We start from the raw sequence: 8,240 nt of genomic DNA on the forward strand, positions 1-8,240 counted from the left end.
AAGAGGAGCCACAGGGAGAGCACATCAGCTCAAAGCCACATTTCCACACAGAGACTGAGGGACACACTGAGCACTCGCCCGACACTGACGACGATGAGGACTGGGAACCTCCACAGATGGAGACAGAGGCTGATGGAGACGACCAAGTCCAAAACAGAGGCAGAAGCACCAAACTGTCCCCCAACAACTCGTCTGCACCAACAACCGTCCACAATGAAGACAAATCAGGGCCTGACGGAGCCGAGAAGAAGAAGCACCAGTGCTCAATTTGTATGAAGAGATGTGGGACAAAGCAGCAATTACGAAGACATATTAGAGTTCACACAGGGGAGAGGCCTTACAGTTGTTCTATCTGCAACAAAGCCTTTACAGCAAAGTTTTCCCTCATCAGACATAGAAGAACACACACTGGTGAAAAACCTTACAGTTGTTCAATCTGCAACAAAGCCTTCAGAGCAAAGTCTTCCCTCATCACACATAGAAGAACACACACTGGTGAAAAACCTTACAGTTGTTCAATCTGCAACAAAGCTTTCACAGCAAAGTCTTCCCTCATCACACATAGAAGACACACACAGGAGAGAAACCATTCAGCTGCACAACCTGTGGGAAAACATTTGCACAACATATTCACCTCATCACACATAGAAGGACACACACAGGAGAGAAACCATTCAGCTGCACAACCTGTGGGAAAACATGTGCACAACACAGTAACCTCGTCACACATAGAAGAACACATACAGGGGAGAAAACTTACAAGTGTCTAACCTGTAACAAAGCCTTTTCTTACAAATACCAACTCAAAAAACACATGAGCACCCACGGAGGACAACACCCAGAGCTCGACGGAGTATTTGAAGTGTGAAGATTTGGTAAAACTGGAGCCAAGAACCTCTTCATTTTGTGACACTGCAATAAAAAAATCTGCATATTTCTGTGCCTTTTTCTGTTAAGTTAGTTTTACTCTGTCAAAAGTGCCATACGTAATTTTCACATGAAACATTCACTCAATTTACACATTTAACGAAGACTGGTAAGAGTTGAAAGTCTTCACTGTGTCCGCACAAACAAACTAAGATGAAATTGTCACTACTCCTGTCTTGTCGGCCGTAAACATTTCAGCAACATAGAGGCCACACAGGGACAGATCTAAACATGGTTTGAACACACATGTACAGAGCGAGGGAGGTGAGGCGGGACAGCAAAAGAGCTCTCTGTAAACAGGAGGTTGTGGAAGAGTTCATACTACATGATTTCAGTAAGGACGGGTACCAAAACAATTATGTATAATGGCCCCGGGGCCACATGTGCCGGTCCACCTGGGCCAATAAGCTCCTTCCTAAACGGTCTTTTTAACGGCCGTGCGGTGAAACTTTTCATCAAAATACGCCGGGTTTGAAATCATTTCGAGGGGTTATAGTTTTGAAGTTGTGAAATTGATGTGCTCTTTCACAGTGTGAGCCCCGTGAATCCCTGGTTTGTCATTTTGGAATATGCCCGCGCCATGAGGGAAGAACGAAGCCATTGATGGAATAGCCAGGATGGTCATATAGTCCGCTGATCTCATTCTTTCCATGATGTTGCTGAACTTGACTTGAGTCAGACTCGAGTCGCAATTTTCGGGACTTGAGACTTACTTGACCAAAGCTCTGAAAAGACTTGACTTGACTTGGGACTTGCTGAGACTTAACTTGGACTTGAGGCCAATGACTCTCAATGACTCGCTGTGACTTTATAGTTATTTATTTGAGTGAAACTGTCGAAAGATCAGGATTCATTTTGTAAAAGCGGCGCATCTATGTTTACATTACGGTAATTATCCACATGCGAGTTCGGTTTCCCGGAGCGTCTGATCAATACAGTGCGCAAAGGCAGGAGGAAATATTTCTTTGGATGCATTAAAAGTTTTCTAAAGACAGTGAAGAGGAGGAGATTTACGGACAGGAAAACGTTTGAAACAATGGGCTGGACCTACAGCGCAGACGGAGCCTCCAGAACCACCATGTAAGAGCTGATTAATCAACAGGAATCTTGGGGCTTTTCGATTTTTTAATTCGTTCACACAAAGTTTACAGCATTTAGTGACTATTTTACGCATCCGCACACAGCCCAGTGACAGCGGGACTGAAGGCTATGCAGAATCTTTTTTGAGCAGGGGCGAATCCGAGTATACAGGGGCTGGGGCAGTACAGGGGAACCACTGACAGAAAAACCGCCAGAGACTAACAAAAACAAAAATATTATTTTATATTTATATTTCATAATACAAGGAAAAGCAGCTCATGTTTAAAAGACTTAAAATGCTGTCCCGGTAATTTTGTAGATATTCTGTTTGTTTAAAATATATATAGTTTGAATTTTTGGGCAATTAAATATTAATTAGACTTTAAATCCAAATCCATGAGATTTTAAAAAGTTTGATTTTAGCCTAAATTTTTAAAATCGCTATATCTTGAGAAAACACTTGTAATTTTCAAGATTAAACACATTTTGAAAAGTAGACACGCTGGCGTTTGTGACTTGAGGTGACTTGCCGGCTTAAGCAAGACCTGACTTGACTTGACTTGACAAAAGCTATGACTTGACTTGAGCCCATGACCGATTGACTTGGACTTACTTGGGACTTGGACCTTCATGACTTGGACTTGACTCGAGACATGCATTTAGTGACTTACTCCCACCTCTGCTAATATAATAACCTTGGTTTTAAAGGATTAAGAAGGAGGTAATTCACAGTCATCCAGGTCTTAAAGGGATGTTTCAGGATTTTTGACATTGGGCCTCATTTCCTAGTTATCCAGAGTTTTGCTGATTTCTGGAGATATGTTTTTTTTTTTTTGTAATTCATGCAGTTCTTATATTTGAAGAGTTTCGTGGCGCTAGGCTTGTGCATTTCTACAATATCAGCTAGCCTGCATTTAAAACAGTCTGACCCGCTCCACAGTGCACCTGAGGCAAATCACTTATAACACAAGACTAACCATATAAATGTCTGTGTCCATAGAGTAATTTTAACCATTTTGCATTTAAAATACCTTATATTTGAGCAGCATCAGCTTCGTGGTTGTATAAGCTACGCGGCGGCGGAGTGATCTGCTAGAAAATAGTCCCTCAAAATGTGATCATTCATGTGATGCAGGTCAGTTATATTCCAAACATTATTCTATCGACACAGACATTAATATGGTTAGTCTGGTGTTATAAGTGATTTGCCTCAGGTGCTCTGTGGAGCGGGTCACACTGTTTTTAATGCAGGCTAGCTGATACCATAGACATGCACTAGCCTTGCACTAGCCTAGCGCCACGAAACTCTTCAAATATAAGAACTGCATGAATTACAAAACAAAATATCTCCAGAAATCAGCAACACTCTGGATAACTAGAAAATGAGGCCCTATGTCAAAAATCCTGAAATATCCCTTTAATGGCTTTTACGCAGGAACTAAGCCTCTCTAATTTATCATCTAATTTATCCATCTGACCTGGTTTCATTGAGAAGTACAGCAGTGAAAATGTTTACTGTGATTTCGGATTATGTTACCTGATAGGAGCATGTACAACATAAAGAAAATTGGCGCGAGCACTGAACCCTGTGGCACCCCTTAGATTAGACTAGATATAGGCCTAGTTGGCTAAAATATCAGGATCGAGATTAGGTTTCTCCAACACTGGTTTGATCACAGCATATTAAAAGGACTGTGGCAAATCCCCTTTCTGGGAGTTTTGTGTTTTATTTTTTGCATTGTTGCCCAGACTTGAACATGTTGAATTGATTTGAATTTACAATGATCAAGGATAATGTTAACTTCTACAATATTTTTTGTTGTTTCCTAGATTAGTTATCCATTTCTACATATTTATTTACATTTGAAAACAGCTCTGCCCAAAGTGTATTTGTGTTTGTTTCATTTTAAAGTTTGTTTCCACAGCAACGCTTCTCTCTTACTGTTATGAGTAAACAACTTTTGGCTGTGATTTCGTGGTTTCAGGAGATTTTACAGGTAAGCCCTGTGTTCAATTGATCCCATATGTTATATAGGATTGTCTAAAACATTATTGCTGCCTTTTATCATGATGTTTAGATGAAGTTTTAGCGGCAAGTTTGGATTTTGTGTGGTTGCACTGTGTTAAATGAAGGTATGACTGAAGAAAGTAAGATTTTAATGACTAATGAACTGAACACAATCTGTTTTATAGAATTGTTGCTAATTAACTCTCTAAATGAGGTCCGCTGACAGTAAATATTGTGTATTTTGGTCAAAAAATTCAATCTCTTTCAATCTCAATCCCTAAGTAAGGATTAAACAACTCGGAGCCGTGCATTAGACGGTTATAATGCACGACGCGGAGTCAAGAACACCACGACGCGCAGTGTTGTTACTCCTGCATTATAACGTCTAATGCGGCTCCTCGTTGTTTAATCCGCTTATACCAGGGTCCCACAAACCTAACATTTATAATAAATGTTTTTTTCATTTACTAAACTCACTAAATATGCCAGACTACGGGACTATTTTGTGTGGGTTATTGGCCGGTCACTGAAGGCTGGTCTCAGAGCGAGTCATTCTCCGCAGCTATTACGAGGATCTCAGTCAGGCTCAACGACACAACATCAGCACAGAATCACAACACAACAGGACTAACCCGGAAACACTTTTCCCTGGAAGTAAACACTGATATGCGGCACTCGTGGGCAGGAGTTATTTCACTTTTACGCTGTTTAACCTGAAGCTAAAGCTAGCTAGCTCAACCAGCTCAACTGTTTATGGAAACAGCTGCGGTGGAGTCGCTCACACCCGGGCCCCCCCAACTGAAACTTTTATGTTTGACTTTACTAATCCAGACAAATATGCTTAAATGCAGGATCATTTTATGTACGCCTGAAAATGATGAATAGCCTTAACCGTTTTCAATAGAAATGTAAAGCTCATATGTTATTAACAGTAGCTAACCTAGCTGCTCACTCTCCTCTACAAACATTTATCAAACATTTTGTTTTGGCCAAAAACATTGAAATTAACACAAAATCCATCTCATACGTTCCTGTCAGTCACTAATTACGCCTTTATCTGATTCAGCTGTGTCATGCGTTGCTATGGCGATGCCCACAGCGGAGTGATATCCCAGTGATTTAACTACCGGACTACGTGTGCGGTTATACGAAAATAATGCACCAGCCAACCAGAATCGAGTATTCACCCAGAAATTAGAAATAAGTCACCTAAGCCTTATATTGTCAGGAGAGCAACAGCCACGACTCCAAATGTTTCACGTCTTTACAGCTAAATCTTATCGTTTTCTGTGTCGTCTCTGTCCAGGGCTCCACCTGTTTGACTTTGTGAAAATGTCCAAAGTCCAAACGCTGAGAGCTTCGGTGAATGAGCGTCTGGCGGCGGCGGCTGAAGAGATTTCTGCGCTGTTTGAAAGAGCCACAGCGGAGCATGAGGAGGAACTGTGTCACTCTGAGGAGCAGAACCGGAGGACGCAGCAGCTCCTGGACCAGGCTCGGAGCAGAAGAGTCATGCTGAACCAGGGTCTGAACCAGGACTTTACAGAGACTGCTTGGATTAAAGAGGAGCCAGAGGAGCAGCACGTCACTCAGGAGGAGGAGCAGCCCCCAGTGTAGGCTCTGACATTCTAAAAAACGTCCACTGCTATTTCACTGACAAATGTTATTAAGTCTTTCTGTAATTGATTATTCAGGCCTGTCCCCGAGTCCAGTGCTGTCAGAGTGAAGCCTGAAGAGTCCTCAGAGTTTCAACAAAGACAAACTGAGCATCAAGAGGAACCACAGGGAGAGCACATCAGCTCAAAGCCACATTTCCACACAGAGACTGAGGGACACACTGAGCACTCGCCCGACACTGACGACGATGAGGACTGGGAACCTCCACAGATGGAGACAGAGGCTGATGGAGACGACCAAGTCCAGAACAGAGGCAGAAGCACCAAACTGTCCCCCAACAACTCGTCTGCACCAACAACCGTCCACAAAGAAGACAAATCAGGGCCTGACGGAGCCGAGAAGAAGAACCAGTGCTCAGTTTGTATGAAGAGATGTGGGACGAAGCAGCAATTACGAAGACATATTAGAGTTCACACAGGGGAGAGGCCTTACAGTTGTTCAATCTGCAACAAAGCCTTTACAGCAAAGTTTTCCCTCATCACACATAGAAGAACACACACAGGAGAGAAACCATTCAGCTGCACAACCTGTGGGAAAACATTTGCACAACACAGTAACCTCATCACACATGGAAGAACACACACTGGTGAAAAACCTTACAGTTGTTCAATCTGCAACAAAGCCTTCACAGCACAGGCTTCCTTCATCAGACATAGAAGAACACACACAGGAGAGAAACCATTCAGCTGCACAACCTGTGGGAAAACATTTGCAAGACCCAATAACCTCGTCACACATAGAAGAACACATACAGGGGAGACACCTTACAAGTGTCTAACCTGTAACAAAGCCTTTTCTTACAAATACCAACTCAAAAAACACATGAGCACCCACGGAGGACAACACCGAGAGCTCGATGGAGTATTTGAAGTGTGATGATTTGGTAAAACTGGAGCCAAGAATCTCTTCATTTTGTGACACTGCAATAAAAAAAATCTGCATATTTCTGTGCCTTTTTTTGTTAAGTTAGTTTTACTCTGTCAAAAGTGCCATACGTAATTTTCACATGAAACATTCACTCAATTTACACATTCAACAAAGACTGGTAAGAGTTGAAAGTCTTCACTGTGTCCGCACAAACAAACTAAGATGAAATTGTCACTGCTCCTGTCTTGTCGGCCATAAACATTTCAGCAACATAGAGGCCACACAGGGACAGATCTAAACATGGTTTGAACACACATGTACAGAGCGAGGGAGGTGAGGCGGGACAGCAAAAGAGCTCTCTGTAAACAGGAGAAAGAGTGAAAGAGGATGTGGAAGAGTTCATGCTGTATGATGATCAAAACCCGATACTGTCAATCTGTTGTCTTTCATTGTCATCCTGAGTAGAGATATTGTTACATGCTGTAGTACTGCATAATGCTACTTCGGTATTCAAAATGGCCGCCGGAGCTATCCGTGATGTCACTGGAAACCCATGTATGTAAGTTTAGATCATTTGCCATTTTAAAGGAATAGGCCACCGTTTTTACCTTAGCTTTGACGAGTTCTGTAGGACCTGTCTGATCTTCACCCGTGCCTTCAGTCACGTAAACACAGCGCAGACGGCGTTAGCATTTAGCCTCTCCCTCTCTCCTCTATAGCTCCAAAACTGGTCAAGATAGAAGCTACCAAGCTCTTCCACGTTTTCACCATTTAAATATGGTTACGTGAAGTGTCACTACAAAGTATAATACACAAAATTAAACAATGTTGATTTTCTAAGCGGATAAAAGGGGGAACTATATTGTAAGGCGTAATAATACCAGGAGTAATTTGGCATCCGCACAGTAAAGTGAAGATTACTGCGCGGTTTTCGAACTACTACTGGTAGTCGTCAAAGCTAAGGTAAGAACATATCTCAGTATGTAAAAACGGTGGCCTACTCCTTTAAGAGACTCAAGTATTGATTTTATACTTTTCTATGCATGAATATTTAAAAATAAAAAACGTTCCCTGGGAAAGCCAACTGCAGCAAAGCACTTCCTTTTTGGCCACACAGTGTTTCATTAAATGTGAGGAGCTGGATTTGAAATTAGAAAAAAAGCAAAAAAATTGTGAGAAAAATCGTCAAAAAAGCAAAAAAAACATGACAAAAGAGTGACGACATCAGTTTTGTAGACCTTAGCTTTCAAATGAGGCGTTGCACTGGCCGGTTGTAAACTCTCCAGTCAAGAAGCTTTTAGATTTGGGTAAGGCTGAACTGGAGAAAATGTGCTCAGTTAAGGTGGGGGTTTAGAGGTTAAAAGAGAGGTCTTGGTCAAACAGAACTCCAAGGTTTTTCACTGTAGTTCTCGACGATACGCTAACATTATCCAGGATGATGATCCGTTCAGATGGAGACTCTCAGTTTTTGAGGGCCTAATATATTAACACTAGTTTATCAGGTGGTGGATAGTTTGTGAACTGCAGGCTATATTAACCCCTTAACTCCCACCTGAACCGAGCACATTTTCTCCAGCTTTACCCCAGTCCAAAAGCTTCTGGAAAAAGGTGTGAAAATAGCAACAAAACTGAGACGAAAACAAGGATGAAAATGTGAAAAAATTGACAAAAAATTGACAAAAAA

Source organism: Gobius niger (assembly GCF_951799975.1).
Source record: "Gobius niger genome assembly, chromosome: 9".
In the NCBI taxonomy this organism is placed as follows: Eukaryota; Metazoa; Chordata; class Actinopteri; order Gobiiformes; family Gobiidae; genus Gobius; species Gobius niger.